At 47.9% G+C, this 24104-nt stretch overlaps 1 protein-coding gene across 3 annotated transcripts in view; it reads right to left on the bottom strand.

Annotated features, from left to right (window-relative positions):
• Positions 1 to 24104, bottom strand: part of BIN3 (bridging integrator 3) — a 42744-nt gene that overhangs the window by 15203 nt on the left and 3437 nt on the right. The window contains exon 2 of one of the 3 annotated variants that reach the window (XM_045988612.1): positions 6372 to 6420. The exons of 1 other annotated variant lie outside the window; for it this stretch is intronic. The gene's annotated coding sequence lies outside the window, so the exon portion shown is untranslated. Of the gene's footprint in view, positions 1 to 1403; positions 1703 to 6371; positions 6421 to 24104 lie in introns of those variants that run through there. One more of the 3 variants, XM_045988601.1, reaches the window with a different exon arrangement.

The following is a 24104-nucleotide window of genomic DNA, read 5'->3' as shown; positions in this document are numbered from 1 at the left end:
GTGCTCAGAATGTGACTGAGACTCAGGCAGCCCAGCGGGGAAGCAGGTGGTCCCCTGCCGCTCCGCGCCCCGGTTTCCTTACAGGGCCTACCTCCTGCCACCTTCAAAGTTCAAGGTGTTTCAGGGTGGATCCAAAAAGCTCCTGTCTCCAGTCTGTGTGCTGGAATGTTCCCAGCGCAAATTGTTACTCGAGGCTCGGGCAATGCTCTCTTAAAACTCTTCATAAGTTAACTTATTTCCCCGATGCCAGCAATATTTATATCAGGTGAGCGTGAGTCCTGGTCCCAATTCTGCTGCCTCCACGTCAGGGAAGTCAAGAAAGCCACCTGCACACCTAGCACCTGACTGTCCTCATCCATCCACTGGGGCCCTGGCCATGTTCCCTTAGGAGAGTGGCCTGTGATACAGATGACATCTGTGAGCCACAAGGAGGGGACCGAGGCCTCTCCTCCTTCCCTTCCACACGGGCAGGACCGGTTCCTTGGACAGCTTGCTGAGCCTCTGGGCTGAGATGCTCCAGGAAAACCAGCTCATGCTCTTGGGGTGCTCACCTCGTGTTCCTGGCCGCTCCTCCACAGCTGGAGGAGGCAGAGGTACTCATTACCCGCCCATACTCAGGAGCTCCCTCAGACAGAGGCAAAGCAAACCACGCATGATCATACTACTAGAGAGTGGCAGAGCTGGGATGGGGTCATGGGCCGCCTGGGCTCTTACCTGACGTTCTGAGTACAGGGGAAAAGGTATTTGCTGATGAATTAAAGTCATGACCTAAGAAAGATGCCTTCTTGGCTGCTCCCAGAGACTCCTGCCAGTGTGAGCCCTGAACCCTGCTTCTCAATCTCCTGACAGGCCGGCTGAAGCTCACAGAGAGGGGAACTGTGCAAAGTGTCAAGGCCCCACCATTCTTCATCAACACACCCTTCTGTCACAGTGCCCTGCGAAGAATTTGGGAGTCCCACAGACCCCATACTCCTCCAGAGCATTTGGGTAAACTATACATAGTCCCAGAATGGCAGAACAGTATTTGGGCCAATTATTTCCTGTTACGAGTGAGGGGAACGAAGCCCAGAGGTGGGGGGTGATTTTCGGGAGGATGCAGGGCTGGTCGGTGGCAAAGAAAGGTGGAATTCAGACTCCAAGCTCAGCACCCACCTCCGCTTTGAAAATAGCATTCATTAATCCCACAAACATTTACTGAGCAACTATTAAGTGCAACACATTCTGCCAGGTGTGAGGGCTCCACTGGTGAATAGACCAGACGTGGGAACTGGTGGGAGAGATGACACAAATTCAATATACAAGTGTACACGTGTAGTCCCAACTGGGGGCAGGGCCACACACTGGAGAACCTGACTGGCCAGGGTCCCACGCCATGACGTGTCGCCGCCCTTGCACGGACATACCTCACTTTCTTCATCTGAACTGTCAAATTGTGAGGTAGGAGCTCGGGGTCTCTTCTTACTTTATGCGCCCAGCATCTGGGACCTGACACAAAACTGTGAAGTAAAATTCACCACTGATTTCCCTCTCTCTGATAAGTCTTTGCTCTCTTTTCAGCAGACCCCCCCCCCGCCACTGCCGTCTCTCCACCCAGGAACCTGACATCTTCATCATCGCCTTCCTTATGATCCAACAAAAGCTGCTCTAGAGAAATTTGATATTCACACCCAAGAAAGCATATATTCCTGACAAAAGCTTCACGTGCCCCCTATCCCGGGGGATGTGTAGCGGGGCAGGAATCAAAGTCTCAGCCAAAGCCTGAAGAGCATCTGGCGAGATGGCAGGCAGGGGCTTTGTTCTGGGGTGGGGGGCCTGGCCCTGGCCCAGCAAGTCCGCACTGAGGCAGTCCAGCCCTTTCTCCGGCAGTGCCACCGAGGACGGCGGGGGACAGGAGCGAGCAAAGACGGACGAGACCTGAACTCTGATACCAGCTGTGCAGCATGAAAAATACTACCCAATGTTCTGAGTCTTGGTTTCTTTCCTAGTGGAACGGGATTGCTCTGGTTAGCCTTTCCTTGTGAAGACTGCCAGTGGCTGCCGCATTTTAGCGGCGTCGGGCCCGCCGGCTGGCTTGAAGGATCCCCTAGCAATCTGTGCCCAGCCTGGTGCCTGGCCTGCCGACGGTGTCTCCTTGCTCCTTTCCAACACACAGGGGTGCTGGGAGGCCCAGAGCAGTCTGGGGGGGCAGACTGGACCCTAACCCCTCAGCTGGGAGGACAGGCAGCACGTAGCCTGTGGTCGGCTGAGAGCCAGACCTTCAGCCAAGCCTGGATCGTGTGCCTGGGGGTTGTACCGGGGCCTTCCTTCACGGGACACATCCCCTCTCTTACTCTGTAGGATGTGACCACTAAGCAGAGTCTTCACATACAAAAACCTTTTTTTCCCCCAAAGAAAGAAATTAAACGAAGGAGGACTTGGTGAGAATCCAGCCCTCCCGAAGATCAAGAACACGGAGTCGGTGCTCCTGGAGGGGAGGCAGGTACGGAGAAGGCCTGCTGACCCACCGGAGCTATGGCTTTGGCTCCCAGCACCTTCTTTTGCAATCCCCACGTGTGCTGATGTGTGTGTGGGATGGCGAAGAGCACCTGGTCCCCCTGGCCGGGACTGCTTGGACTTGCACAGAGAGCGCTACGGTGGAGTTCCGGCTGGGTTGGATCACTCTGGTTGCTGAGAAACGAGGTCTCATGCTGGCAGCTGACAAGAATGTTGGGGTGGGGCTGGCTGCTTCGGCCTCTGCTCAAGGCCACGTGGCCGCCTGTGATGTCCATGAACGTTTCCCTCCTCTGCTTCTGGTAGCCAGGTGTGGCTTGCTCCTACAGCTCGCTGGTCTCAAGATCCCTCTCCTCCCCTGGGGAAAAGAGCCAAGGCAACACCGCCAGGATTCTGGCCCCCCAGACAACAGCTAAGGGAATAGAGAAACACACTGGAGTCTCAGTCCAAGGTCTATCCACTCCGAGGGAAGAGCCAAACACAAGAGATGTGAACATCTTTGAATGCTTGATGCTTCTGCCAAAGAGGCGACTGGCCCCATGTCAACAATGCGAGTGTAAACACATGTGCAGACTGTCAGAGGGTCGGGGTGGGCCGGGCTGGCGAGGTTAGTGCAGGGGGACCGAGCACCCGGCCGTAGGCTGCTCCCCGCATGCTCCACGGCTTCGGGTGCTGTTCCCTGCTCTCCCCGCCACTGGCCTGGGGTCAGGGTTAACACGGAGAAGAGTCAGGATTTGTGAAGGGAATAAGGGGACTGAGCTCCCACCCAAACTGCCACTTGTGAAGGGAAAAGGGAGATGGGTAGGAAGGGCCCGGCCTCCGGCGCCCGAGCCGCGCTGTGCCAGGTCAGAGCTAAGGTGGAGGGCATGCGGGTGTTCGAAGAAGCCTCTTTCTGAGGGGTGTTGGGGGCGGGGGAAGCAGCTTCCCCGGGGATGTCGCAACACGATTAAATGAGGCTAAGAGACTCTCTACTTGGCAAGGGACAATCTCCCTTCAGGGCAGGCTCGACATGGCGCCGTGGCCGGTGTTCTGCCTTGAGGCTGTGGAGCGCCGCCCCAGCTGAGAGTCGGAGAGGGCACCTTCCTGCCCGTGGAGACCCGGGTTAACTGCTTCAGAGCGGGAGTCCATCCTGCCGGGTTGTGGAGGGAGGAGCTGCTTCCTTCCCCCACGCCAAGCTGCTCCAGCTGCCTTCCGGGATGGAGGGGCAGGAGGGGGCTAAGCCAAAGGCTGGGACTAGGGGGTGTGGGGGCGCCCGTCCTGCCCCTTCCAGGGCCATGGCCAGCCCCTGCCGAGAACACGCTACCCCAGCCCGAGCCCTGACAATAATGGAACTCGGGTTAATGACCTGGGCACAGGAGAAAAACGCGAGCACCCGCACAATGCTTCCTTTGTGTTGGCAGCTGGGTGCCTTGAGCCAAAAACCTCCTGAAACTCCCTGAAGATAACATGAGCATTTCTGCCCATGACAGGGGCATCAGGACTTCCCGTCAGCAGGCAGCCACGTCTGCCGCTGACAGTGCCTGGGTGAGACCAGCAGGGCGTTCCCGCTGTGTGTGGGCAGCCGCCATAGCAGCCTGGGCCCGGCCTGTTGTGGGGGCCTGTGTGGCGGAGAACGAGACTCAAGGGGCAGGCTCTCACTCTTCATACGTCAGTGCCTCTGGGGAGTTGAGGGAGCACAGAACTCTCTTCCAAGCCCTAACATGGCTCTGGGTCCTTGGGAGAGATCAAAGGCCCGGCCGACCACTCCCTCCCTGCCCCACTAGGGGATCCGGCTGCTCTGGGGATAGGCTGCATCCCCAGGAATTTAGAAACTCTCTTCCCATCATGGAGTTGACATTTCTTGAGGGCTCATTATGTGTCAGACGCTGTGTTCAGTGCTTCATACGCGTGACCTTACATAAGACTCCGAATATGTCAATGGCATGGGTACTAGGATCGTCTGCACTCACGAAGGAGGAAAGCAAGGCTCAGAGAGGGTAAGGGCCTTGTCTACGGTCATCACACACAGCACATGGCAGAGCGGTGGGAATCCAGGCAGGAAACCTCCCAAATCCGGCTTCTTAACCACAAGTTGATGCCCAGTCTGTCTGGGAGAGCAGATTCCCGAAGTCAAAGGACCACGGTTCTATCTCAAACAAGACCCCCATGAGGAGCAGAAGCAGGCCAGGGGCCCATCCACCAGCCTGTCTATAGGGCCATCCACTGGCACTGGGATTGTACGTGTCCTTCCTCTGGGGAGACCTTGCCACTCCTCAGATTAAAAGACCCAGAGATCTGTCAAAAAAGAGGCTCTGGTAAAGAAGCTAGAAAGCAAATTGTAGCCTGTATTTTTCTATAGAGAACAATGGCTATCTCCATAGAGGTAAGGGTGTTGGGAGAGTTTTCTGTTTGTCTGTTTGTTTTGGTAGTGAGTGTGGGGAATAAAGGACCCTTCTCAAAAACCACTTCCCTTTCAGATCTGCCCTGGATTAAACTCTGGAGACTCAAAGCCACACCTTCCCACTTCCTGTAGCCGGCTGGAGCCCAACACTTGCACACCCAGATTCTCTGCGCTTCAGCTGAGGGCCTCTGCAGATGGCCAGCCTCTGCATGGGAGGTAAAGTGCCTTCTGTCCTCGGCCTGCCTTCACTTGAAAGAGAAACGCAGGCGCACTTCCTTTTAAGTGGCCTGTCTTTGGATTTTCCAAAGACTGAGCCATTGGTCAGATGTGTGCTGAACTTCCCTTCTTGCCAAACTGCCGCAGTAGCTTTCCTGTAGTCCTGAGTCCTGCGCCAAGCAGGGCAGAGGCTGTGAAGCCAAGGAGGCCCGTCAGGCGCTCCAGCAGGCCAATGGTGCTGGGCACAAGGAGAGGCGGTGTGTAGTAATGCTTCCCCACAGTGAGACCCAGAGCCTGCTCCGATTTGTGGGATAGGGGGTTCGAGAGGCCATTCTTTACCAGAATTCCCCAACCTTGGAAGTCCTTCACAGCCTGAGGAAGGCAGCCCAAAGGAATGGAATGTGGATGGAACAGAGGCTCCGAGTCACTGTGACTTCGTGGGCCTTGGTTTTCTCACCAGAAAAATCAGGTTGGACAGGATGATCACTAAGGGCTTCCATCTCTAACTTTCTAAGAATCTGTGATTCCTCTCCCATTCTGGGGATAAAATCGGGATAAAAATGCAGGCTCTCGGGGCGCCTGGGTGGCTCAGTGGGTTAAGCCTCTGCCTTTGGCTCAGGTCATGATCTCAGGATCGTGGGATCAAGCCCTGCATCGGGCTCCCTGCTCTGCAGGGAGCCTGCTTCCCTTCCTCTCTCTCTCTGCCTACTTGTGATCTCTCTCTCTCTCTGTCAAATAAATAAATAAAATCTTTAAAAAAAGAACACAACAAACCCGCAGACTCTCAAGGGGGTAGGATTCACTCATGCCCTCCCGCAGACTCTGGGTCCTTGCCAAGATGCCTTTAGCAGTGGAGAGAAAGGGACCTCCCCAGAGAAGCTTCTTGATCCTCACACAGCTTGACTGACTGGAGATAAAGGTCTGGGACATGTCCTCTGCGGGGGCCTACATGTCAGGAGCCCTCATAGGGAAGCACAGACTGCAAGCTAGATCACAGAGACGGGCCCTATAGGAGCCACAGATTCCTCCTCACGTGTCACCTACCTCCTCCACTCACCTGAGGACGATGGGGAGGAGTCTAGGCTGATCTGCGGAAGGAAAATGTCCCAGGCTAGGAGGTCCCCACAAGCCCCAGTCTAGGTGAGGTTCTAGAGCGACACGGCTGGAAGGCAGCCTGGGTGCAGCCCTCTCAGGCCCACGATGAGCTGAGTCAAAGTTCTGGTTCTCTGCAAAGGCCACGTGAGACAGACTGAGAGCTTCAGAATGAAAGAATCGGGTTACTCACTGTTTTGGGGACAATCTGTTTCTTGGGCTGCCCAATCTTGAAAGGAATCCTATGAGAGAAAGAGACAAAGGGGGCTTTGAGGAGAGATGGGGAGGATGTGGTTGAAAAGCACTGATGAAGTGTAAGCTGCTGTCCTCCTGCAGCGGCTTGCTCCTAGCCCCTGCGCTGCATGCCCCAGGCCGGGCTCCGGAGTGTCAGCTGGGAGTCGTGGGCACCACCTTCTGCCCCAGAGCATCTCTCCTAGCAAGAGTCCAGTGTGCAGCTGCATTGCAGGGGTGAGGAGAGCGGAAAGGGGAAAGGGGAGACACTGCTCGGCTCATAGTCACTGTATATCTGCGTCCTGAGGAGCTGCAAAGTCAGAAATTACAGGTTCCGCTGGGGTAGCCATCAGCCTTGAAACCCAGCGTTTAAAAAAACACCATGGGCAGCACTTCTCATCTGTATTAGGGGCTTCACTACTTCGCTACAAGGGACAAACAGTAGCCTTGCAGAGCAGCTGCTGTGGCTGGAGAGGGACGACAAGCTACAGGGGCATGAAGGACCAGCCAGGCTGGGTCATTCCGGGTAAGAACTGATGAAAGTGAGCCGTGGCTAACTGGGAGAGGACTCTGAGCCTAGCCCAAGTGTGTGCTGACCCTGCTGGGAAGCTCTGCACTGCAGGTTCCCCACTTGGAAACCGACAACAGTTTGGCATAACAGAAGGAAGGTCAAGGTCTACCATCTAAAGCAACCAACTACTGCTGCCTCCGCCTCCGAGGAGCCGGCCACCCTCCTGCAGGTAAGGAGGGCCCAGTAATTCACTTCCTACTCTGTGAAAGGACAGGGTCAAACCGGATAATTCCGAAGCTGCCTTAAGGTGCTGAGAATTTTGATTCTCCAATTCTGAGAAGCGTGCCCAGGCCAGATGCAAACACAGCCAGTGTCCGTGGCTGGAGAAATGTCCCCGAGCCCACTTCCCCCTCAGCTAACAGGGAGTTAAGTGCCCCTGGGATCAGCTCAGGGTACAGGGCCACAGCAGGAGAGCCCAGAGGGGACAATGCCACTCCCACTCCTTTCAGTGCTCCTATTCAAACCTCCCGCTTCCTCCCACTCACCCGCCCCTTCCCTCTGCACCCCCTTCTGCCCAAGCCTGCTTTCTCTTGGCCCAAACTGACCAACATTGCTGCTAAACCCAATGGTATAATTAACCACCGATAATAACCCCAGACAACTAGCCGGTTGAGAGGATGGGCTGGCCTGAGTCACAGTGGTTTAAATTTAATTTCTGGAGGACATCCTGTTTATTGTTAACCCAGCCCGGTAATTTGGGAGTGTTAACCCTTTGGGGGCTGGCTGACTCACGTGGCTTCTGTAAACAAATAATCGGGGCGGCTATATAATTAGCGGAGGGAAGGTAAGTGCTGGAACTGAAAAGGAGTAAAGAATTGCTCTTTCCTGTCTTACAGCTCTAAAGAACAGAGGTTAGGGGAGCACAGCTCTGCAGTACCCTCCTCTTGCCCCCTGGTGACTCTCCCCAAAATTAGGGATCAGAGTTGACTGACACAATGGTTTTGACCAGCGAACAACTGCCCTCAAGGGCCATTTTGGTGACAGTGCAAATGAGGTCCTGGTGGCATTGAGAAAAGATTGACTCTGCTCCACGCAAAGCACTCTGTGGTCTAATAAGCTCTAGACCAGGAATCAGAGAGCCTGCTCTCCGCCTCTGATTCGTTTTGTGGACAAATCATGAGATCTCCAGAGCTCAGTTTCTTAAACTCTAAAACCAAGGAGATGGACTAGAGGGTCCCTTCAGCTCATCTAAAACTTGAATTCTAGGGGCACCTGGGTGGCTCAGTGGGTTAAGCCTCTGCCTTCGGCTCAGGTCATGATCTCAGGGTCCTGGGATCGAGTCCCGCACCAGGCTCTCTGCTCAGCGGGGAATCTGCTTCCCCTTCTCTCTCTGCCTGCCTCCCTGCCTACTTGTGACCTCTCTCTCTCTGTCAAATATAAAGAAAATCTTTTAAGAAAAAAAAACAAACTTGAATTCTAAACTGAGCCTTTGTTGCAGGAACATGGGAGCCGGATGAGAATTCTTCAGAATTTGCACAGTTGTCTTCGAAATGATGCTAACTGGGAGTCTAGTACTACAGACCAGCTACAAAGAAATTAGGAACTTAGATGCTATTACTTGTGGTGCCACAGCCTCTCTAAATCTTAATTTGGAATCACAGTATTTTTAGAATTGCAAGTTACCATAGAAATTGTTCCAGTTCAACCTTCTCATTTTGTAGATGGGAGAGCCAATATGAGGAGGTCCAGTGACTCGCCCAGGGTCATGCTGCTGGCTCACAACTGAGCCAGGAGTAAACAATCCCCTTCTCTTGCTCTGCTACTCATGGTTTACTATACTTTCACGTGAATTTGTTAGATTTCTTTGAAGGAACTAAGAAAAATCATCTGCTTAAACTACCTAACCTTAACATACTACGGAATTTCAAAGGGGCTCCTTGGTTTTTAGAAGACTGGAAACCCAAGAAATGAAGAGAGCAGTGTTGCCGGGAGGAAGGAGGCTGTGCTGACCGGCTCCTTCTGCACAAATGACCGGTTATGTGTCATTTGCACGTCAACTGCGTGCAAAATGTTACCAATAACGTCGTCAGGACAATAGGTATAAGACTTGGACTGTCCAAGGCAATTGGGACATATGGCCACCCCCCTCACCTGCCACATACGGGATGCCTTCCCTTCTCCCGGCTGCATCAAAGCTGTTCTCAAGTCCAAAACCTTGCGTGCTTTCTTCTAAATGTCTAAGACTTTATTTGGCATTTGAAAATAGTTGACCTTTTATGGTTAATTCAAGTTTATCCCTTTAAAAGTAAAATACAATAATCAGAGAAAACTTGGGAAATACAGAAAAGTATGAGAGGGAGGGAAGGAGGCAGAGAAGGGGAGAGAGTGAGACAGAGAGAGAGAGAGGAAAAAAAAGAAGGAAAAAAACCCAAAACACAGTTCACAGTCTCATATCTAAAGATAACCAAGGCTAATGTTTTGGTGTTAATTATATTTTAAAAGTTTGCAGAAAGAAAAAAAAATCTGAAGCAAATATGCCAAATGTTAGTAGTGGTTGATGTGGGGCGGTGTGAGTGTGATTATTGTTTTCTTCTTTGCACTTTCCATATTTTTCAGATAAACTAAAAAAAACCAAAAACACAAAAACCCTTGTTTTTTCCTTGACTACAAAAATAACACCTGATCAGTGTCAAACACTTGGAAAACACGGAAGACACAAAGAACACACAGACACAGAAGAATAAACAGTAACACCCTGAATCTGTGTACACACATGTACATGGTTATATATGCACATTTACATAACTTTTAAGCAACAAAAGAAATATATCATGAAGACTTTCCTATGCCAGGATGTGGTTGCCATCAGGCTGATTTATAAGGGCTATCTAGTATTTCATTCACCATTTTATTTTTGTGCCCCTCATCACTTACTGGTGGTCATTTCAACTGTTTCAATTTTTTCCTCTATTACATATTAAAAAAAAACTCTTAATAGCGAAATCTTTGCATATATCAAAGATTAGTCACATAGGATAAATTCTTAGCAGCAGAATAGCTGGGTCAAAGGATACAGACACGTCCAAGACTTTGATACATTTGCCCAATTGCCCTAGAGGCAGATTGAGACAGCATTTTTTAAAAGACTGAAATGGTTTCCATCTTACCACTAGCCCTTTGGCCTGTTTATCAGGACTTTTTTCTGGCATAGTGTTTGCCTTTCCCTCTTGTGTACGTGTGTTTAATGTACAGAAGCTTCTGATCAGTCGCAAGTCAAATCTACCAGATCTTTTCCCTTTACGATGTCTTCTTTTGGTGTCTCACTGAGAAAGAACTGCCCTCTCCACCCCGACATATAAAAATTCACCTGAGGGGCGCCTGGGTGGCTCAGTGGTTTAAGCCGCTGCCTTCGGCTCAGGTCATGATCTCAGGGTCCTGGGATCGAGCCCCACATCGGGCTCTCTGCTCGGCAGGGAGCCTGCTTCCCTCTCACTCTCTGCCTGTCTCTCTGCCTACTTGTGATCTCTCTCTGTCCAATAAATAAATAAAAATCTTAAAAAAAAAAAAATTCACCTGAATTTATTTTACTGGTTTCCTTTTATTAATCAGAGCTTGCTTTCATCCGAATTCTACGTGGGCATAGTTTAATAAGACAACAAGGTCTGTTAAGTGAGACATTAGGTTCTGCCCTCCCTCCCCCGCCCTCGTCTTACTTGCCCAAGACCAGCGCTTTTGACTCCACTGGTTTTACTGGCATCTACCTTTGCAGCTCTAAATAAAAATGCTTCTGTTGCTAGCTCTTGTTAGGTTTTAGGCACTAGCTCCTTTTTGTTTTGGAAGGGGAAGATTTAAAAAACCAAGCAACCTTTTCCAGGTCTCCCCCAACCCCCCGCCAAATGACACAAAAGCCTATCTGCATCTCCTCTTCTTGACACAGTTATGAGATTTGGTTAGATCAATACTAAGTAAACTATTAGGAGAATAATGTGATTTCTTTTCCTTCCTACATGGGGCGGCGGCCAACAGATTTTTCCACCTAGGCCAAACCTTCAGAAGACTGCCGTGATGCGAGCCAACCCACCCCCACCTCCCCAGTGAACCACTCCCAAATTCCTGACCTGCAGAAGCCAGTACTGTTGTTTGGAGACACTGTGTTGTGGGGTAATTTGTTACACAGCAATACGTAACTGGTAACACTATGTTTTTACTTTCCCTGAGATTGTCATCTTTCTTGCAGGTGCTGAATTTTCTACCGATTTATCCCTCACTCTTATCTCCGTTGTCATTCCGCAGTCAATATATTTATTCGCATCAGGGATTCACTTCTGGAAGCAGTGTCCTCGGTGGCCTCTAGGCAGCTCGGCCCCCGGGGCACAGTGGGCGGCCCAGGCTCTTCCCTTCTCTTCCCTCACATGGATTCCTTTCACCTCTCCCAGGAATTCTACCACCTGGAATCTGTGTCTTCCTCTTTGTTGGTTTACTCCTCATTTGGGCGGAGTTAAAAGTGTTGTGAGGTACTTTCTTGAGACTTTCACAAGACTAAAACCCATTTCACTCTGCCTCACTCTGCCAGTTAGTTTGACTGGGTATAGAATGTGGGTGGCACTTAATTTCTTTCAGAATCTCTAAGGCACTGCTTCACTGGCTTCTCCTTTCCCAGTGCTACTGTGGTGGTGAAGTCGAAAGCATGCTGATTTCTACTCTTTGTAGGGGACCCACTTCTTCACACAAGCTCATTGTATCACTTTCGTCCCCAGTGGTGTGAAATATCACAACGATGTACCTTGTGGGTCTGATTTTGCTCATTCGGCTGGGGTATGTGCCAAACTCTTTCAGTTAGGCAGTTTATGATCTTTCATTCTGGGATTTTAAAAAAAAATGTGGTTTTAGTTGGTTTCTTTCCATTTTCTCTGCCTCTTATTTCTGAAATTCTCGTGATTCTGATGCTGACCCTCCTTGGTTGCTTCTCTAATTTCTACTTTTCAACATTTCTTTATCTTGTCAAGTTTTCCATTTCTGCTATCGCACACTTTTTAAAAATTTTATTTATTCATTTATGTAAGTAATCTCTACGCCCAATGTGGGGCTCGAACTCATGACCCCAAGATCAAGAGTTGCAAGTTCTCCCGACTAAGGCAGCCAGGTGCCCCATTTCTGCTATCATATTTTTAATTTCTGAGATCTCTTTTTAATTTTCAGGATGTCCTGTGTTTTTTTTTTTTTAATTTAGTTTTATTTTTCATGGTATCCTGTTTTTGTTTTTGTTTTTTTATTTCATGGATGCCTTCTCTCTCTGACGACCTTAGTGACAGCTTTAGAAAATGTTTCTTCTGTTTCCCCTTAAGTTGTCTTCTGCTTCTGTCTCCATTTTTCAAAAATACTCAACACTGCCCTCGGGTTGTGGTAATTCTTGGGTGTCTGTTCACATGCGTGACAGGAGACAAAACAGCTGATTAGAAGCCCAGAGTGCTCTGATGAGATGTGTCTACTGTGTAGAGTGGCCTGGCTGAGCAGTTTTGTGGGGAACCCCTGATGTCAGTATGTAGTATTTACTTCTCTGTGCAGAGAAGATTCTTCAGCTGTCTCATCACAGGACCGTTCTGCGAGCTCACTAAGCAGAAGAGGTCAAGTGTGTGTATGTGTGTGTATGTGTGTGTGTCCTGCAGGTGCCATGAGGAGTTGAAGGGTTGTCTCAACACTCCCCACACATTCCCTTACTTCATCCTCCTGCCGTCAGGATGGCAGTCCTGTCCTCAACTGGGCTTACAGTGGATCTGAGTTTTGTGGGCCTGAAGTATATATGATTTTGCAGGCCCTTTTAAATAAAAAGAATGTAAATTTACAAATATAAGAATAGGACAGGGCCCCTGGCTGGCTCAGTCAGTGGAGCATGTGACTCTTGATCTCAGGGTTGTGTGTTTGAGCCCCATGTTGGGTGTAGAGATTACTTAAAAATAAAATCTTAAAAAAAAAAAAACCTTTAAAAAACACCAACTGTAAAAATGGTCACAAAACTGAGTGTTTACTTAGAGAAAAGAACATAACAAATTACAAGTTATAGAAGCTGACAACACGAACATCAGAAAATCAAGAATAACCTAATATTTTTATTAATCATCTGCCTGACACACCTCTGTATTCATTTCCCTACATTTTTCAGCTGTGTAGTCTATGATTGCCTTTTCATCTGACACAGAGTGGGTTAACATCATTTTCTTCGAGAGAAAAGAAAGGTAATTCCTCTCGTATGGTCGACTGAAATTTGTTTTCTATTACTGAAAGTTTAGAAAAGCTTTTTTCCAACTTACCAGTAATATATAAATACAATACAAATTTTAGGACTGTTGTAAAATTTAGGAAAATCTCATGTTTCTCTCATAAATAAACTAAGATTTCAAGACATTCATCAGGTTTTCTTGTATGATGACTAATCTTAACTGCTCTCTGAATTAATGGGGGTAACCAGCTTGTCCCTGGAGGAGCGCACACCACGCGTTTTGTCATCTTCGTTACCTTTCGCGTTAACAAATTTAAATGTTTTATCAGCGTGTTCATATGATTTGCTCCTCCTCTTTATTAACTAGATCATCAAACATGAACGATCGTGCTCGCTTCGGCAGCACATATACAAACATGAACGATTGCTCCTAATTAAAACTGATCTTGTTCTAGTAATGAATTACTAGCTTTTAGTACAATTTGAAAATGTTTTGTTGTACTTTTATTTCAAGAATATCTCTATTTAATTGCTCACCTTTGTCACTTTTGTTTTGACCCAGTTTTTCCCCTCAGCTTTTTTTTCTTTTTCAAAATGTTTTCCAGATTTACTGAGATACAATGGATATATGTAACATTGTGAAAGTTTAAGGCGTACTTTTTTTTTAAAGTATGCTCAACGTGGGGCTTGAACTCACAACCTCCAGACTGCGTTGCCTTTTCTACTGACTGAGCCATGCCCCTTTCCCGTTTTTAAGTACACTTAAAGACGACCGAAGGTACCCTTTGTATATTTGCACTCAGAAATCTGCACTTTCTCGCGGTTTTAGCAGAGTTTTCAAAAAATGTCTACAAATTGCAGCTAAAACAGAATACTCCCAATTCAATCCTCCAGTCACATTCCAAAAAAAGGCCTATGCTACTCCACAGCTGCCTGACATGAGAGTTAGTATAAAGCAGAAAAAGGAGGAAGTGAAGGCAGAGGTCTTTTAACTGAGTGCAGTATAACTACATTTTTGATGTTCACGAAAAATACAGGATCACGCGAACACACGGTGAGGGTTCCTTCCAGGGCCCTGGACAAGGTCCACGCAAGCGAGGGGCCCTGAAGCTTAACTTTATTAAATAGTTTTCACATAGTAAATCCACCTTTGTATGCCCAGTATAGGAACTCCCTGTCTCATACTCTCCAAAGGGTGGGGCCCCTTCATTCTTGTGCTAGGATGAGGCAGGGACAGTCTCCCAGGGACACTGGAGTTGGGGAGGAGACAGCAGAGCTCTAAACTTACTCAGAAACAGCTTTCAACCCGTCGTTCTGATCTGAGCGCTTGGCTTCACCCCACTTCTAGAAACTCTTACTGCCACCAATTCCTGAACTTTTGAGGATTCTATAACGTAAGTTGCGATGGCTCTTGGTTTTCCTAAATGCCAGTTTAGGATTTGGCTTTCTCAGAACCTAAGACAGTTACTGCATGTAACTGCATTGCAACTCCCAAATGTGGTCTATGTCTCTGTTCTCCCTGAACCTGTAGATCTGTGCCTTAAAACAAACAAACAAAGCAACAAAAAAACCTCTTTCATGTGCTTTTGGTAGGATTTGTAAGGGAGATGAATTAGATGAATGTATTCAATCTGTCATCTTTACTTGGAAGCTGATTTATTAACTTTTTTAAAAAAAAGATTTTATTTATTTATTTGACAGGGAGATAGCACAAGTAAGCAGAACGGCAGGCAGAGGGAGAGGGAGAAGCAGACTCTCCACTGAGCAGGGAGCCTGATGCAGGTCTCGATCCCAGAACCCTGAGATCATGACCTGAGCTGAAGGCAGACGCTTAACCGACTGAGCCACCCAGGCACCGCTGATTTAAGTTTTAAGTAACAGCTTTACTGAGATATAATTCATATACCATAACATTCACCCAGTGTATAGTCTAGTTGTTTTTAGTACATTCGGAAGTTGTGTAACCATCACCACCATCTAAGTTCAGAACATCTTAATCACCCCAAGAGAAACCCCGGGTCTATTAGCAATCACCCCTGCTTCTCCCCTCCCTCCAGCCCGCTGGCAAAGCATTAATCCACTGTGTCTATGGCTTTCCCCAGTATGCACAGTTCATGTAAATGGAATTATATAGGAAGTAGCCTTTTGTGTTGGCTTCTTTCAAGTGGCAAAATGTTTTCAAGGATCACCCACTTTGTGGCATATATCAGGACTTCATTCGTCTTTCATCGTGGAGCAATATTCCACTGCAGGGATATACCATCTGGATCCACTCACCCACTCTTCATCTATCCATTCACTCACTAGGTGATGGACACTTGGGTTGTTCTACTTTCTGGCCATCACGAATGCTGCTGCGATGAACGTCTGGCACGTGTTTGTATGTGGACATACATTTCATTTCTCTTGGGGGTACACCTAGGAGTGAAACTGCTGGACCATACGGTTAAGTCTATGCTTACACTTCTGAGAAGCCATCAGACTTTTCCAAGCGGCTGTGCCATTTTACAACCACCAGCAGTGGGAGAGGGTTCCTGTTTCTTCACATCCTCACCAACACTTGTCATTGCCTTTTTTACTTTAACCATTCCAGTGGGTATGAGGGTTATTTGTATCGTTGTTTGACTGACACGTCTCTAATGACTGATGATGTTGAACATCTTTTCATGTGCTTATCAGGCATCTGTATGTCTTCTTTGGAGAAATATCCATTCAAATCCTTTGCCTGTTTTAAAAATGGGTTGCCTTTTTAAATTGTTGAGTTGTTAAGAGTTCTTGATCTATTCTGGGTAGAAAATCCTGATCAGATATATGATTTGCAAACACTTTCTCTCATTTGTGAATTTTTTTTTCCCCACTCTTTTCATGGTGTCCTTTGAAGCACAGAAGTTTTAGGTTTTGAAGTCTAATCTATTTTTTCTTTTGTTGTTTGTGCTTTTTGGCATCAGTTCTAAGAATTCTTTGCCAAATTCGAGGTCATGAAGACTCACCCCTATGTTTTCTTCTTAGGATTTTGTAGTTTTAGCTTTTACATTTAGGACTTTGATCCATTTTGAGTCGATTTTTGTGAATGGCATGAGGTAAGAGTCCTACTTCATTCTTTCACATGTGGATATCCAGTTATCCTAGCGCTGTTGAAAAGACTACTCCTTTCCCTGTCGAACTGTCCTGGCCTCCTTACAAAAAAAGTCAACTGACCATAAATGTAAGGCTTTATTTCTGAACTCTTGATTCGATTCCACCGATCTAATGTCTATCTTTATGCTAGTACCACAATGTCCTACTTACTGGACCTCTGTTGTAAGTTTTAAGGTTGATAAGTATTGAGCCGTCCAACTTTGCCAAGACTGTTTTGGTTATCTGTGTCCCTTGCATTTCATATGAATTTTAGTGGTTTATTTTTTATATTTAAATCATTACTCCATTTAGAGTTTGAATATATGGTTAGCCAGTTGTTTTAACATAGTTTTTTTAAAAAACTGTCTTTGAGAGGTCATTTCATTAGTGTGAAATACTTCTCTTCCATACCACAGACCTGTCTACTCTTTTGCCAATAACATAGATTTAATTATTCAGGTTTATAACAGTTCTTAGTATCTACCCAAACAGACCCTTCTCATTACATTTTATTTCAGGTAGTTGGCTATTAATTTGTCTTTATATTTAAGATAAACTTCAAAGTCATATGCTGTGTACCCCACCTCCCCAAATCACGATACTTATTTCTAAAAATGCATTACATTTATAGATAGATTAACTTTTGAAGTCCTTTTGAAACTTTTGAAACTTTTGAACTTTTGAAAAAAACTTTTCAAACTTTTGAAAATCCTACATTTTTTACAAATACTAGGTTTGCTCATCCAGGGCCATAATATTTCCTTCCATTCACTCAAGTCTTTTTATTATATGCTTTAGTCTTATGAGTTTTTTCATATAGGTCCTGTACTTTTATTCTGTTGAATATCAAGATCCCAAAGTAACACTGACATATGGAAGTTTTAGCCCCACACATGGAACAAATTCCACTTGATTATACTCAAATGGAATTCTCTTTTTCATTTTATTGTCCTACTACATAGGAAAGCTACTGGGTATTAAGTATTTACCCTGAAACCAGTCATCACACCTACATACTTAACCTACATAGCCCGAGAAATTCAGCAAGGAAAAAAAGGAATTAGGTTTTCCAAATAGACAGTCATATCACTTGAAAATAATGACAAAACTTCCCTTTCCTTTCCCAATATTTTGTACCCACTTCTTGTCTTATGTTATATAACATTGGCCAGAAACTGTAGAGAAATGTTTCTGACTTAGTACTAAGAATGTTTCAAGGCTGACCTTTCACCATTAAATATGAAAAAGGCCACTGGTTTCAGACAAAAAGCCTCCAATTAGTAAGGAAATTATCTTTTTGGTTTCTTTCTTTCTTTTCTTTTTAAAGATTTTATTTATTTGAGAGAGAGAGAGAGCGAGAGTGCACATAAGCTAGGGGAGAGGCAGAGGCAGAGGGAGAAACAGGCTCCCCGCTGAGCAGGGAGCCCGAAATGGGGCTCGATCCCAGGACCCTGAGATCATGACCTGAGCCAATGGCAGACGCTTAACCGACTGAGCCAACCAGATGCCCCAAGAAATATCTTTTTGTTCCTAGTTTCCTAAAAGGTACAAAGATCGGATCTTTGAGTTCTGTCCCAGAGCCGCCTTCTTCAGGCATCTAGATTGATCAGCTTGCTCTCTTAGACCCAATGCTGTGATTCACTCTTCTTGGTAAAGGGTCAGGCTAACCAACTTTGCCATGTATAAATCTTGCTTTCTCATTCTGACACATAAGCCCTCTGTCGCAGGGACTGCATGCTCTGCTTCTTTGCGACTCCTGTAAGGACTGTAGGTACAGTGCTACGTTCAACCTTTCATTGAATGAATTTCAGCAAATATTTATTGGGGGCCTTCTTTAACCTAGAATTACTCTAGGTTCTAGGACTATCGGGATGAACAAGACTGACTTGTTCTGTCATCTCAGGGAGCGTATAGCCCAGTCTGATGCACATGGTAAGGCACTAGGTAAGTGGGTAAATGAAGGAGAAAATCAGTACGTTGCCCCAGGGCCCTATACCACACCATATTCTCATTTGAGGTTCCTGAAAAAAGTTACTCTCAGATAAGTCTTTATAAACAAAGAAAGGTAAGATCATTGTTTTCGGCTTCCCAATCTTTACCTGACTAAACCAAAGCTAAAAAAACAAAACAAAACAAAACAAAAACAGTCTCACCAGAGCTGTCCTTTAGCATTGGCAGTGAAGCCTGTCAGGACATGGTCTCAGAATATGGGCTGAGGGACAACAATTTTATTTTAAAATATTTATTTATTTATTTGAGAGAGAGCATGCCCATGAGCAGGGGCAGAGGGAGAGGGACAGTCTCCAGCCAACTTCCCGCTGAGCACGAAGCCCAACTCGGGGCTTGATCTCCTGACCCTGAGATGCCAACCTGATTAAAAATCAAGAGTCAGTCACTTAACCAACTGAACCACCCAGGCATCCCCCAAACTAATAATTTAACGAGCTTAAGAGGAATTATGACGGGAGAAGAGTCTCCTGGGTTTATTCCAAGGCTGCCAAATGGCAGACGTGCTCCCCTCTGCCAGAGAAAGAGCCTGAAATCTGGGGCAGGTACCCTTAGGGAACAACAGCTTCTCGGCCACCCAAGCGGTGGAAGGTGGCGGGGGGAGGGCGAGAAGACTGAGCAGAAGGACTATGCTTCAAGCAGCTCTTCTGCCTCTTCTTGTCACTGCCTCCCTGATCTCCTCCCTGTGGTTCTAGAACCCCGCTGGGACACAGGGACTTCCTGGGGAGAAACAGCTGCTCTGGAAGGCGCCCTCGGCAAGAGCCTCAGCATGGCGGCAACTCCAAGAGCAGAGTTGCCTGGCCCCGAGAGGGTGCTGGGGCCCAGGATGGCAGTTCTCGGGGACTCGGTGAGGCTCAGTGGGCCTCAGGACCTTCCCCAGGGTTCTTCCCTTGGCTTTGGATGAGGAAGCAGAGGTCCAGAGAGAAGACAGGGCCTGCTCCCCGCAGAATCTCTCTGCTCTGGAAGAAATCGTGAGGGCTCGAAGCTCTCCTGGCCTCCGGACTAGGATTCCTTAGTTGCTTCTACTTGCCAGTCCGTAAATATGAACACCAGAGGGCAGGAGAAGGGCTATTTTGGTCTCAGCAACAAAACCGGAGGAAACAATTCTCTTGAGCCTACCCTTCTCCAACCCTCAACATGCCCCACCTCAAAAAAGAGAAAAAGTTCTATGTGCACAAGGGGTGCGGGGGGGATTCACTTTCACAATAAAGAAAAGTCAACAGGATGTTCTCCGTAGCTACAAATATACTTTTTCAAACAGTAAATATCTCTATTAGCAGCACGATGCCAGTTGGCTAATTCTGTCTGTCTCAGTAAAACCTTTCCCAAAAAACTCCTGCTCTTGTGTAATGTCTATTTACAAAAACAGCTCTTTTGCATTTTCAATTTGCTGGGTTTCTCAATCTTTTGTTTCCCCACCCCCTCTACTGCAGAGGCAGAGACAAGAGGCAGGCCCAGATGGCAGTTGGGTGGGGATCCCCTGGTCACCCTAGCAGATCCCTCAAGGCCCGCCTTCTCTGGAGAGTACTCTGCTTCCATGACAAAGAAGGGTGGAAAGAGGGGCGCCTGGGTGGCTCAGTGGGTTAAGCCTCTGCCTTCAGCTCAGGTCATGATCTCAGGATCCTGGGATCGAGCTCTGCATCGGGCCCTCTGCTTAGCGGGGAGCCTGCTTCCCCTCTCTCTCTGCCTGCCTCTCTGCCTACTTGTGATCTCTATCTGTCAAATAAATAAATAAAATAAAATAAAAAAAAAGCAGAGTGGAAAGAAGCCGAAACCTACACGTTCCTCCCTGGTCTTCACCTTGGCCTCTGGAAATGGTTCCTACCGAACGTGAATGAGCCTAGGCCTGGCTCGGGGGTGGAGAGAACCCTGAAATGATTCAGTCTACCCCACCCCACATCTTTCTGAGGGATCACAGTTTTGGGGGGAGGGAGGGGGTGAGGGAGGTGAGAAAGAAGGGAGGGCTGAGCAAAGAAGTAGGCGGCAGTTGATAGTGGCTGAAATCCTGGCTCCCCGGGGAGTGGTCTGGGCCTGAGTCACTGTCTCGGGCGAGAGCAGGAAGGTGGGCGAAAGGCAGCAGCTTCTGCAGGCTGGAAGGACAAGCCCCTCCTCCTCCCATCCTTCTGTCACCCCATACTTGGATACTTGGGTCGCTGCCTTTTCTGGTCTGAGGCCCCACCAAGGCTACCGCCACCTTGACACTCAGAGGGGAAACAGGGGGCTGCGGCCAGGGCAGGGCTTAGGCAGAGGCAGCTGGCTCCTGCAGAGCAGCTGTGTGCTGGAGGTCATCCTCTCCGCAGGGCCAGCTGGCCACAGTGCCACCCGGCCACGGAGAGTTCAGCCTGAGCAAGGGCAGGAGAGATCCCAACAGAAGGGGACATGGACTGAGCTGTAAAATGGCCATTTCCAGCACCTCTGACCACAGCCTCTCCACACCACTCCGGCCCCCGTCAGTCTTTCCCCCGAATTAGCCAGATCTAAAACCAGGGCACATACAAAATACTGCCCTGACTCGCCACCAGTCCGAGGAGGTATGTGTGTGTTTAAAAATAAAAGGCATGACTCTGTGACTTGGCCGATTTGTCATTTGGACTGGAACAATCCCCCAGCTCAGCTGTGATCCCTCCTTCCCCATGGCTCCCCAGGCTGACCTCTGAGCAGCTGAGACGGAATGAATCACAGAATTCGTGAGATCTTAGAAATCTTCTAGTTCAAGTGGCCATTTACCAAGCATCCCCTTAGTGCTGGTTGGCGCTAGGTGCTTCACAGACCACAGTTCATTTAAAGCAGTCCCCTCTTGTACTCCCCACTAGAGAGTGCGCTGAATGGGGGGACAGACGCTGAGCCGCACTGCTTGGCTTTTAAGTCCTCGCTTTGCCAACTGCCAACGGTGAGGCTTTGCACAAGTTACCTAACTTTCCTGTCTCTCAGTTTCCTTGCCTACAGAATCGGACAATAATATATGTATCGTGTAGGGTCACTGTGAGGGCCAAATGAGTTTAGTTCCTAAAATAGTTCCTGACTATACAGTCAGCGGCCTGTACGGATTTGCAGTAAAGACAGTGGTGGTGTTTTCAATGATGATGAACGAACTGAGGGCCGAGCGGGTGGCTCGACACGGTTACACAGAGGTCAGTATGGTTAGGGAAGCTGAAGTGATTTGTTCTGTTTTGGGGCAAGCAGCAGTCCCAAGTGGGTCCACTTGCCTACAAGGAATGGCGACTTCCTCCTGAGTAGTGAAAGGATTTGTGACTGAAGTCTGGAGGCTGATGGCGCCGCTAAAGGTCTAGAAACAAGAGGAAGGCAGGTAATTCGGGGAGGTAGTCTAGTTTGTTTGTTTGTTCTGTAGTTCCTTAGCAAATGGGTTTCCCCATTTTATAAATGGAAAACAGAAGGCATTGTGAGGTGAAAGCCTTCTCCTGCTTACTAAACAAGCCTGAGAGAAGTCTTCAGCGCCTGCTTTCCATTCTGACAGGTGAGCCGTGGCTCCGACGGCAACAGACTCTGAGAGGCACCAGCCCAGCTTTTGCTTCTGAGGCACTATCTCCAATCTCATTTTCACTTCTGTCTCTAACCAGCCAGGAATTCTACACAGAGCTTTCACTCGACCTTTCCCCTTCTCTGCCAAAGGTCTGAAAGCAGCATGGAGCAGGAGGAGGGGGCCTGAGAGGGAAACTCACTTCTAGGCCTACCTCCCCAGGTCATCCTTGCCTACCCAACGTGGGAGGCGGGAAAATCCTGCACTGAAGAGTGACATCAGCTCTGGCCGTGATGCCCCTCAGGCCAGTCATGACAAGAGTTAAGAGGATTATCAATATTGTAAGCACTCAGAAAATGACAGAGAGGAAATACTCGGGCGTTGACTGAGCATCATCGCGCTCTACCATGAAGCCACACTTGCCTCCGACCTCACTCCTGAAGCAGCGCAGGCCCTCAGGCACTGCTGGTGAGCCCCCTGAGGACTAAAGTCCAATTCTGTCCCCCCCACATCCCTGCTCCTTCTCACCCTGGCGGGGTGCCATGGCCCTGCCTTTAGTAGGTATCATTCCCAGACTTTCACTACATACATTTAATGTATTGTATATATATATTTTTATATATATTTTTAATATATTTATATATATATAATATATAAAGTATATATTATATGTATTAATGTATATAAATAAACAACACAGTACTGTTTTATAGGCCCGAACTGTACGGAAATAGTACAATATTGAATGCATCACTTTGAACTAACTTTTTCTGTCCAGCAGTATGTGTCTGAGATCTGTCCACATTTATATACACAGCCCTGCTTCATCCACTGTAACGACCACCTGTCTCATTACGTAAAGACACCACACTGGAGAGGCTGGACACCCACACACAATGAAGCAACCTGCTCCCCGGCAGGAGTTGCTCCGGGCCAGGGGGTGCAAACGTTTCCAATGCCACAGGGGCTGTAGAAACCTCCAAAGTGGCTGCATCAATTCACACCACCCCTCTCCACACCACCTCACACCCTGGATGCCAGTGGGCACGTGTTCCCCCTGCTCCTCGTCCTTAGATACTTGGTGTTGCCAGACTTTAAAACTGTTGCCAGGGCGCCTGGGTGCCTGAGTGGGTTAAGCCTCTGCCTTTGCCTCAGGTCATAATCCCAGGGTCCTAGGATCAGCCCCACATCACATCGGGCTCTCTGCTCAGTGGGGAGCCTACTCCCCGCCACCCCCCCCCCCCCCCGGCCTGCCTCTCTGCCTACTTGTGATCTCTATCAAAAAAAAAAAAAAAAAACAAACTTAAAAAAAACAAAAACAAAAACAAAAAAACCAAACTGCTGCCAGTCGGATGGCTGTGCGAAGGCATCTCACTGTTGGCTTAATCTGCTTTTCCCTGATTACTAATAAACCAACATCTTGGTACAGGCTTTTGTCTGCTTTGGTTCCCTTTTCCTTAAAGTGATTGACACTTTTCCCATCTACGGATTAAATTCTTACACAGCACGTGGCTGGGGCTCTTCAGAGTTGCCCCCTCTACATTTCTTCTTATGACCTGTGAAAACCCACCAGATAAACCGGCAACACTGTCTTCAACTGGCTGGAGTCACAGGTGCTGGCTCGTAGCCTGAATCCCTACAATACCTGTCCAAATGAGTGTTTGTCTACATGGGGTCCCGCATCAATCATGTACGCTGCTACACCTTATCCCACTGCAAACCTATCAAAATCAGTCGTGAGATCAATGGAAGTACACCATTCTTTTAAACATGAACTATAACATAACAGAAAATACTGGAATGCATCACACATGTGTCTGAAATATAGATGTAGGTGTGCTGCGATGCGATATTAAAGCTATTTCTGACTGCAAGTTGTGGTCAAAAATTTAGAGGAGGCCACTGTCCAAGTCTGCGCCTCACCTTCTCCCCCCCCCGCCCCACCCAGGCTGCATTCTTCCCCTTCTCCAAGCTCTCCTACAGAGCACTGCCAAATGAATCCCATGAAACAGCTGATCTCCCATGTCACTTCCATGCTCAAAACCCTTCCATTCTCCAAAGCCGAAGCTCAGTTTTGGCTCCTCGGGGAGGCCCTGCAAGCACTGACCAGTGGCCCTAACTCTGGTGCCCGCTGTCATCCACGCAGCCTCTCCCCAAAGCCCTATGCGCTAAACCCAAGCCAGTCTCCTGACTGACCCCGCCAAATACTCTTGATGCATTCCATCTCCACACACCTTTTCCACGCCATTCCTCTACCCTGGATCCCTCTCCCACTGCAACGCTGCATACTCGCTAGTTCAGCTAAGGTTCAGCTAAAACCATGTCCTCTGGTTGAAATTTTTCTTGATGATGCCATACCGGTATT

The sequence above is a fragment of the Meles meles genome, chromosome 2 (assembly GCF_922984935.1).
Source record: "Meles meles chromosome 2, mMelMel3.1 paternal haplotype, whole genome shotgun sequence".
NCBI lineage: Eukaryota > Metazoa > Chordata > Mammalia > Carnivora > Mustelidae > Meles > Meles meles.
Note: the sequence above shows the minus strand (reverse complement) of the source record. Positions and strands in the feature narration are given on the sequence as shown.